We start from the raw sequence: 9,914 nt of genomic DNA on the forward strand, positions 1-9,914 counted from the left end.
GCATGAGTTTAACCACAACTATACAGTATTACATATGTAAGAGGAATGTTTCAAACCTAATCTTTGGTAGTGCTTAGAAATTCAAGAATTCTGAGAATCTACCGAATGATCAAATGAAATTTGATTATTCTCTTCTAAATCTATTTTCTGATGTGGAAATGCAACTAATAGCTTTGAATAGCCTCTTTATTTTTGTTATTCAAAGACGGATTCTTCTGTCGATCCCATAGTTGGCGTTTCCTTAGAGAGGTATGTCATCTCCTCTACTATTCTATAGATCATTTTCCCCCTACTGGTGTTTCCAAAAATTCCTTTGATTTTTATATCCTAAGTAACAGTCTTCAGCTCATCACGATGAAGCCTCCTGAACAGAGTGTTGATGACATTAGACATTGCAATTTGTCTCGAGTTCATTTCACTGTAGATTGTAGTTGATAATTTGAAGCACTGAGTCAGAATACATTTCCAGAATGCTATGACTCTCTGTGTCCGCCAATAATCTGCTTAGTCCACATAAGCCTATTCTATGCTAATGGAAATATGCATATTTCTATTTTTTGTCAATTGTGCCGCTAAGGCATGAATAACGCCTGAAGAAGCCGTTGTATGGCAAATAACGTGTTCCGTATTTGTAAAACTGTTTGATGAAAATCTGACAAAAAAGTGTTTTTTGATTACGTTATGGATATTCATCAAGTATCGGCTGATTCCCTCAAATACTAGTATTCTTTTTCTAAAGCAAATGAACTTTAAACATTCAAGCCAGTCTCGATATACCTACACAGTAGCCCACTGACTAATAAGGAAGTATTCTTTTTACTTCAAACCGTCTGATAATTATAGCTTCTTGTTGTTCTTCATTTCAAATATACATTTGGGACGAAATTAAAAAAAAAATTTCATATTGGATCCAAGTCCCGTTCCGATGAACAATTTTGAAATCGTATTATTGCATCCTCACCGCCCATCTTGGCAACCTTCCGGTGTGATCCTTCAAATTCTGCAACCAAACAAGTGAATAGTGGTCTGGTACCACCGTAAAACGTACACCTTTCAAGTAAGGACGCAGCTTTTCCACGGCCCATAAGACGGCCAAGCACTCTCTTTCCGTTGTGGAAAAGTTACGCTCTTGTTTTGTGAGTGGGCGACTAAGGTAACAAATAACTCTTTCCTCGCCTTCTAGACCTTGTGTTAGAACGGCACCAATACCATACGCAGATGCACCGGTTTGAAGAATAAAAGGAAGATCATAGTCAGGACAGTTCAGAACAGGTGCTGATATTAAACACTTCTTAATTTTCCGGAATGACTCCTCGCATGTACTAGTCCAACCAAACTTTTTCCCCTTCCTCAGTAGAGCGGTGATCGGAGAAATGACTGTGGCAAAATCAGGTATAAACTTTCTGTACCAGGAGAACGTACCGATAACTCTTCTGACGTCTTTAACTGACTGAGGAGAAGGTAGTCGTATCATAGCACTCACCTTATCGGGATCGACGTGTAACCCATTTCTGTCGACCACATAACCTAAGTACTTCATCTGAGGCCGGCAAAATTGACACTTTTCAATGCTTATGGTTAAGTTAGCTTCGCGAAGTCTCCTGAAGACTTCCTCCAACACGGATAGATGCTTTTCGAAGGTTTGAGTAACGACTACCACATCATCTAGGTAGACGAATACATGAGGTTCCAATTCTGGACCGAGGACAGAGTCAATAAGTCTCTGCCAGGTAGCGTGGCTATTATGAAGACCAAATGGCATACGCTTAAACTGAAACAATCCTCGCCCAGGAACTGTGAACGCAGTGTATGGCCTAGATGCCTCAGCAACCGGCACCTGCCAGTAAGCGGACTTAATGTCAAGTGATGAAAGGTAATGCGCATTCCCCAATTTATCTAAGGTGTGTGACACATATGGAATAGGGTAACTATCTCTCTCAGTGACAGCATTCAATTTTCGATAATCTACGCAGAATCGATAACTCCCATCCTTCTTTTTAATCAAAAGAACTGGAGAAGACCAGGCGCTTCTTGATGGCTCCACAATATCATTGGCCAGCATTTCGTCAAGTTCTTTATTGATATGTTGTTGATTTACTGATGAAATGGGATAATATCGCTGCTTAATAGGAGTGGAATGAGTAACAATCACATGTTCCGCCATACTGGTACACCCTAATCTGGTTCCCATCAATTCCATATTCCTACCGATCACTGCCTTCAATCTAATTTCCTCCATTTCTGTTAGGATAGTTTGACTACGTAGATGATCAACTGCACCCAGGTGATAGGTTTCCTTTGAAAACTGCCAGCCATTATGTCTTAGATCAGGTACAATTCCCATCGCTTTCCAGAAATCTATTTCAAGTATCAATGTATGATGCAACTCCGGTACCAATAATACCTTAACCAACTTGACTCGACCTCGAAGAGAGAATGGTATCTCGCACTCACCACTACTATGACAAACATTTCCATTGGCTACAGTGCATGTCGTATGCTTCAATGTGTCCAGTACTAAGTTAAAGTCCTTTATGATATCCCAACCTCGACTTCCCCTGATCGTAGCAGACGCTCCAGAATCAAGAAGACCCAGTACTTGCTTTCCAAATATTTCCACTTTGAGGTATGGACGTTCATCATTTTTTGCATGATCAATAATGAAATCCAATACCGATTGGAGAGGTGTAGTCGAGTACTTTGAACGAGCATTCCTATCTCGACTTTCTAAGAATGCCCGTGTCCGTTTCCCTTATTGGAACAATTTGGACAGTTTCTTTTGGTGAATCCTTCTCTATTACATCCGTAACATTGCCGTTTCCCTGATGAAGCACAACCTACTGCTCGATGTCCTGGCTGTTTACATCTGAAGCAAATTACTTGAAAGGACCCCTGTCCACTTGTTGCAGGTTGAGTAGAAGCTACATTCATTGCACAGATATTTTCAGCTAAGTCCACAAACGCCAGATCTTTTTCAATGATATTTCCCCTACGAATCGATGGTTCGACATAACTGTTGATCACGTCTCTCCTGGACTCCATTTTCCTGCAGGTATCACGAAGTTCAGAAATACTTATAGGTAACGGATCCCTAAGACGATCCTGATAAAATGGATGGAGATTTTTCATGATGATGGCTAACTTTGAATCTTCGGACATCGGACATCCCAAACGACTGAAGTAGTTAGACATAACCGCAAAGTAGACTCCAATGCTTTCGATCGGGTGCTGAGTTCGCCTTTGCAACTCCTCAAACAGTGCGTCCATATGGTTCGCAAATAAGTACTCATCACGAAATTCGCCAACAAGTTCCTCCCAACTATCAACACGACCACGACAATCCTTATAAAATTGGTAAGCTTTTTCAGCAAATAAGTCCATGCCAGAATCCAGTAAAATACTCTCGGGAACGTGTCTTGCCAATCGATGCTCTTCTACCATCTCAAAAAAAGCCGTAACTGACACTCCTTTAGCATCACCTGTAAATTTCTTTATGTTCCACTTGTATGGTGGAATCATTTTTCCATCTGAAGCGACCTGATTTGGAAAGGTTACGGCAGCCAAAGACGAGTGGGCTACTGGTTGAATATTTGCATTGAGAGCCTGATTGATGATTCTATTTTGTAGTTGCGAAAGTCCGGAGGGAACTGTCCTAGAGGCATGAAAATCAAAGCTTGTGCCACAAGATCCGCCTTAGTAGTCTTTTCTGTACAGTCCTTTGGTTCCATCCTATCAATACGTCCCAATACATAAGAAAGTTTCGTTTGAAATTTAAGTCCTCCGCCACTAGTTCTTTGTCCATCAAAATTCGCTAAGAGGACTGTCAACTCATCCAAAGCCGTCTTAACCGCCGTCTCATCATCAGAAAAGATGAAAGAGGAGTCCGGGTATCGTAAGCTGTCCCCATCTTTTTCCATTTGTAAGGCTACAGAGAGCCTATGACGCATTTCATCGACAGTACCCACTGCGACACCACGAACAGTTAGTTCGTAACATAATTCGTCTCTGTCTAACCGATTGATCTGCATTTTACGAGCCATATTATACCAAATGATTATGTCAATGATAACAACTCAACAAATAAAAAAAAATCTTTCAAGCTTGTCAATAAACTTATGAATAAATCATTCAGCACAAACTGCAAGAGTAGGTTTCCAAAATATCTCCAATTTATCAAAAAAAAATCAAAGTTTCGCAAAAAATTTTTTTTTACCCTGTTTTTTTCCTAAATTCTATATTAATATTTTTTATACAGGCCCCACGTTGGGCGCCAAAATGTAACGCTCGATCACGCTACGGTGTTGGGTAGTCACTGTGACAGCCCAAGAATTCGGCTCCGGCTAACTGAGTGAAGACTGAAGTGGGAGAAATATGCAAGTTGAATTTTAATTGTGGGCGCCAGGTAATTTACCCCTTCCGAATGCTTGTCTGAACCCTGTTCCTAAATTACCAAATGAACTTAAACACACCTGTCACAAAAAAAAATTGGTATAATGGACTGAATTATCATCAATAAGGAAAAAAAATTACATAATGATCTGGTTTATTATGAATACTTCACGAAAACATCATATTATTTTTGAGTATATGAATTCATATCAATAAATGATATTTATGTACATACAATTTGTATTTGGAGTTGAAATATTATTAGTCACAATCAATTGTGGTAGAAATTAATGTAGGTTTCAAGATAACCAAAAGAAACCATAAATAACCCCAAAATTAAACAGCCGCTAGCTTTGGATCCAGAGCGAAAGGCGCGTTTCACGTATGTCAAACATAAAATAAAATCATCAGTATGAAACTAATTTCTACCCCTTTGTACAATATATTGTCTATATATAAAGGTATTATGGCAAGTGGCGAGAAAAGAAATATTAAAAAAAAGCGACTGTCTACTGTCTACTTGCGTGGCTTGATATATTCTGAAGTGCCGAACTCAAGGTTGAAACCCCTGACTTCACTGAATTCAGGAAAAAAAACAAAGTCCTTCTTCTATAATTTTCCCACTATTGAGTGAACAGCTCTCATTCATATTCGGCAAACGGATGTTTCAAATGAAATAAAAATGCAGCTTCCGCACTGCCCCATAAAACGCTAGGAAGAATTCAAAGAGTTAGAATTTCTCCCATTTGAATAAAACCAAATGCATTCAGATACAAAAAAAAGAAAACTTTCAATGGCCGTTAAAAATAATCGCTGCATGAATTTTTTTTTTCCAATAAACCATTACAAAATTATATAAACATAATGAATTGTTTTTTTCCACCAGGACAACAGAAGTGCTGATTCAATTCTTTTAAAAAAAAATCGATGTTCCTTTCATTTTTATTTTACGAAATTCTGTGCTTTCCATGAAATCTGGCAACCTCGCCGTGGAATATTTAACAAAACTACTCATTTAAGTAATTTCAACGTAACTAAACTCAATAATGAAAATAAAGCTGAATAATCATTTGATAAAAAAACAACACATTTCAGCTTACCGGTATAAGCTGAAAAACTGAGGAAAGAAAACATTAATTGTCGCCAATATTGTTCACCTTCCTTCCCTAGATTCTAAAATAAATATTCTTGGATGAAGTTCCATGTAAAAAAAAATAAACTATTCAATTAAATTACCGGTCGAATGTTTTCCCTGAACGGTAAATATGATGAGAATTTAAAAAACCTAATACATATTTCGCTAGTGATTTCGATCGGAAGGTCAGGACAAAATCTATGCCGATAACGAATGAAACAAAAAGCAATTAAAAAAACATTCGGAGGACTGCAGAAATCGTGAAATTAATTATTTGCAAATCAACTTCGTAGCTACCATTTCTGATAAATAAAATTCACCTTTTGATGGAAAATAATTTCCTCCGAAATTAATTAGCAACCTCTTCCTAGCTAAAAAAAATTCTAACATAAATATTAATTGAAATTTCAACCCACTAACCGAATTTATTTTAAAATTACGAATAACCCGAATGAATTGTTTCCGATTCATTAAAAAAAATATATAACCTTTGTGATTATTCTCACATGTAAAAATAAAGAAAATAAATTTACCACAAGCTCGTGAAAGTCAAACAAGTATACATTTATTATGATATATACAGAAGGAAGAACCATAATGAAACCTACCTTCAAGTTTCGGAAGGGTTTTCCAAAAATCCCAATCGGAATTTTATTTCACAATCTTTTGGGCAATGGCTTCAATTTTTCCAGTAAATTATCAACCGATTGTATGGTGAACACCAACTGAAGAAAGTTATGAAACGATAACAGGTCCTATAAGAGGAAGGAAAAGTACATGAGTTGAAGGTCCAAAATGGCGATGCTGAAAAGTCGGGGAAAATTTGGTGCCACTTACGTGAAGTTCTCTTATCCTCCAAAGAGAGTGAAAGGCCAATTTACATCAAATGCTATATCCAAGCAAGCAAAACTAGGCACTGTTTCCACTAAGTGAAGACCCTCGGAAATAATCCTCAAAGAGATGTTTCTATAAACATATTCTTCGAACATTCACAAAGCAACCTCAAAAATGGAATCCGTAGGATCATCATATTGAAACGGAATAATATGAATTCCAGCGCATGACCATACGTCATGGACAGGTGTGATGAACCAATGGGCAATCGAATAGAGCTGTTTCAGAATATCCAAATCATTTAAATGCATTTTCCAAACTGGAACAATCTACTGAACGATTGGAAAAGCAGGGATGAATACTATGGGGAATATTTCCTCTCAGAGACAATTCCGCTGAGATATTCAAAATATAATATGAAATGAAATATCAACATTCCTTCAGGGATACGGTAGTTGATCTTTAATTATGACCTTGACTACTGGGTGTGCTGCAAGTATGAACATATATTTTCATAGGGATCGGTTCTACAAAAAAAACTTAAAATGTGTAACATTTCGCCAATAGGATGCCGAAATATACTTGAAAGAGTTTGAAAGGGATATTTAAAGATTGGAGCAGGGTGGTACATCGCACTCCATCTACATTGAAAGTACTTCAATAACAATTGGAAAGGTACTGTCTATCAATTTAATGAAAGTAAACAAATCTGTAATCTCACGGCCCACCAGTTTACAAACGAAAAAGGAGAGAGGGATCTACGGGTGCTTGAAAATTGTTATTCTGACGTTTACGAATGATTATACCATGTGGAACAAATTGGTACCGTTACAATAGATTCCATGCCAGTAAATGGGGTTTCAGTGGTAAATGCAATCCAATGAACAGATTAGTATAAAACAAGCTATAATACGAGTGTTCAACTTCGAAACATCGATGTTCGCCATTGAGAATGACGAGAAACTTCCTTTGGAAGTTTCTCACATTTTTTGTATGGAGATGGAGAAGGAGAAATCCAAAATCTTTTTTTTTTCCAAAAAATCATCTCTTTTAACAATGTACCCCTTTGAATTTGATGAAAAGGTAATTTCAGCTTGTGACTTCCAAGATCATCCGGAAACAGCAGAAAACCCGAGATACACCGGTCATAACAACCACACTACCATATATTGCAGGAGCTATAGACAAAATCAGCAGAATTCTCCGCCAACACAACAAAGCAAATTCATTCGTACCAGAACGGACTATGTCTGGAGTCCCAAGGAACAATCAGAGAGGCTATCGAAATTGAAAATCGACCTAGTAATATGAACAAGAGGGATAATGAGCAAAGATTACCAACAACGTGGGGATCTGTTTTATAGCTTCAGAAAAGCAACTGGTATAAGCTTTCCACAGAAGATCGAGAAAACTTGAATGACGACGCTTGCCCTTATTGCCCCAGCACATCAACAACCGATGATAATGTTGAGATAGTGAAGAAAATTGTTATGGGGAATCGTCAATTCGCCATTAGAAAACTTGCTGAGAATGTCGGCATATCGGTTGGTCAAACAATGCAATTTTTTCGTAAATTCTAGTCATGGAAATTGTAGCAGCGAATTTCGTTCCAAAATGGATTTTGACCATATGTCCGTCGCATGAGCATCGCTCAGGAATTGTTGAGTGACGTCAAAGGCAATCCATATCTTCTCAAAAGGATCATAACTGGTGACGATTCATGGATATATGATTATGACATCGAAACCAAAGTCCAATGGTCCTAATGGAGCCAAGACCAAAAAAGAATGCCAAGTTCGATTAAATATCGAGGTTCTGCTCACTGTTTACTTCGATTACTTTGACGTAGTATATCAGGAGTTCTCGACACATGGTCGTACGCTTCCGGAAAGCAATACGAAGAAAACGTATAGTATTGTGGAAAAACCATTCATGTATTTTGCATCACGATAATGCACCAGCTCACGCTTAATCGTAATTGCTTGTTCGTAATTTTTTGGCCAATAACAACACCGTAAACATGCATTAGCGACCGTATTCACCAGATTTGCCCCTTGTTACTTTTTTCTTTTCCCAAGTTTCAAAATATCCATGGAAGGACAGCGTTCTTGTTTCGCGACGATTGGGGAGATAATCGCTGAGAGAGATCAGGTACATACCTGAAAGTGCATTTCAGAGCTGCTCCAAGGATTGGAAAAAACGCTTGCACAAGTGTTTTTTACCCAAGGGCGACTACTTTGAAGGAGACAAAATGGAAATCGATGAATAAATAGATATTTTTGGAAAATTTCGCTCCCATAATAATAACAGATATTGAACGAATATTTGATGATCAGAGTTATTACTGATATTGAATATTATTATCATTGAAGTAAATGATGAAACCTAACATTTAGAATATTTCATATTTTATTATGTTTGATTTACGAATATATTCTCATTAGAAATAAGTTTTTTTTGGTAAAAGTTTCTGGCTTCTACTTCTCCATTTTCGTACAGAAAATTGTGGAGAAATTTCCAAAGAAAGGGAGAGATGGCAATCGAGTTTTGAATATACTGTTTTGTTTTGTAGATAATGTATATGAGTTGCTTTCAAACACAAAATGAAAAGAAGGCAATCCCGAAACTACTACTTTTCTCCATTGAAGATTATAGTATTTCACACAAGTGAAATTTATTATCATTATTTGTCCCTGTATAATATTATGTAGCGTTCGTACGAATGATACTTGATGCAATATAATGAAAAATATTTGGGGTACAAACTGAAAAGAAAAAAGTGATTATCGTATGATTCAATATTCATATTAATAATGGACTGATCCACTACTTGATGAAAATCAATAACACTGACCAGAAAAAAAATTGTGGAAATTCTTTGATTATTATCAAGGATAGCATTATTCATATGGAAGTAGTTGTTATTTGGGAAAGAAAGTTCTTGGCTTTCTACTACTCCAAAAACTTTCCCAAAAATTAATCACTCCTAAAAATATAACCCCTTCAATTCAAAGTAGTTGTATTTAGAAGTATTTTTTCTCTCGTGTGATCAAATGTGCATGTGATGGTATTCGTTTCTAGAGTACTGTTTTCTCTAGTTTGTGTCTAAAAGTACATTCTAGGCATAATCTACATATCTTTGTGGAGAGTTTATTCATAACTCAATGGAAATCTTCCTTCCTTTCTACAATTTCTTGTATAAAAATGGAGAAATTGAAACCAAAACTCATATATTATGTTGTGTAGAGTATCTGATGAATTGTGAAATAAATGTTCAGTTTACAAGCTGGATGAAAAAAAGTGATTTTTGTGTAACTCGACGTTCATAATATAAAGAAGTTCTAACGAAAGGATATGTTGTTCCAGTTTCATCTGGAACGTTTCCAACGCATAATAGTCTACTCCAATTTATTGACGTAGAAGTAGAAATCCGAAAGAATCTTTCTCAAAAGTCAATATAAGGTACCTATTTGTGTATTACCCAGAACTTTAGATCATTTGTAAACATTGGCGACAACAATAAACATACTGAATGATATTGGTGGCATGTAACTTC

General features: G+C 36.8%; 1 long non-coding RNA gene across 1 annotated transcript in view; it reads right to left on the reverse strand.

Moving 5' to 3' along the window:
- LOC141485923 (uncharacterized) overlaps positions 1–6,734 on the reverse strand; it is a 55,028-nt gene extending 48,294 nt beyond the window's left edge. The window contains exons 1-2 of the long non-coding RNA XR_012467536.1: positions 6,362–6,734; positions 6,133–6,279 (exon numbers count right to left, since the gene is read on the reverse strand). This is a non-coding gene — a long non-coding RNA (uncharacterized lncRNA). The remainder of the gene's footprint in view (positions 1–6,132; positions 6,280–6,361) is intronic.
- Positions 6,735–9,914: the final 3,180 nt, after the last annotated feature.

Source organism: Leptinotarsa decemlineata, unplaced genomic scaffold (genome assembly GCF_025532065.1).
Source record: "Leptinotarsa decemlineata unplaced genomic scaffold, Ldec_3_MD MMD2_tig00026340_RagTag_RagTag, whole genome shotgun sequence".
NCBI lineage: Eukaryota > Metazoa > Arthropoda > Insecta > Coleoptera > Chrysomelidae > Leptinotarsa > Leptinotarsa decemlineata.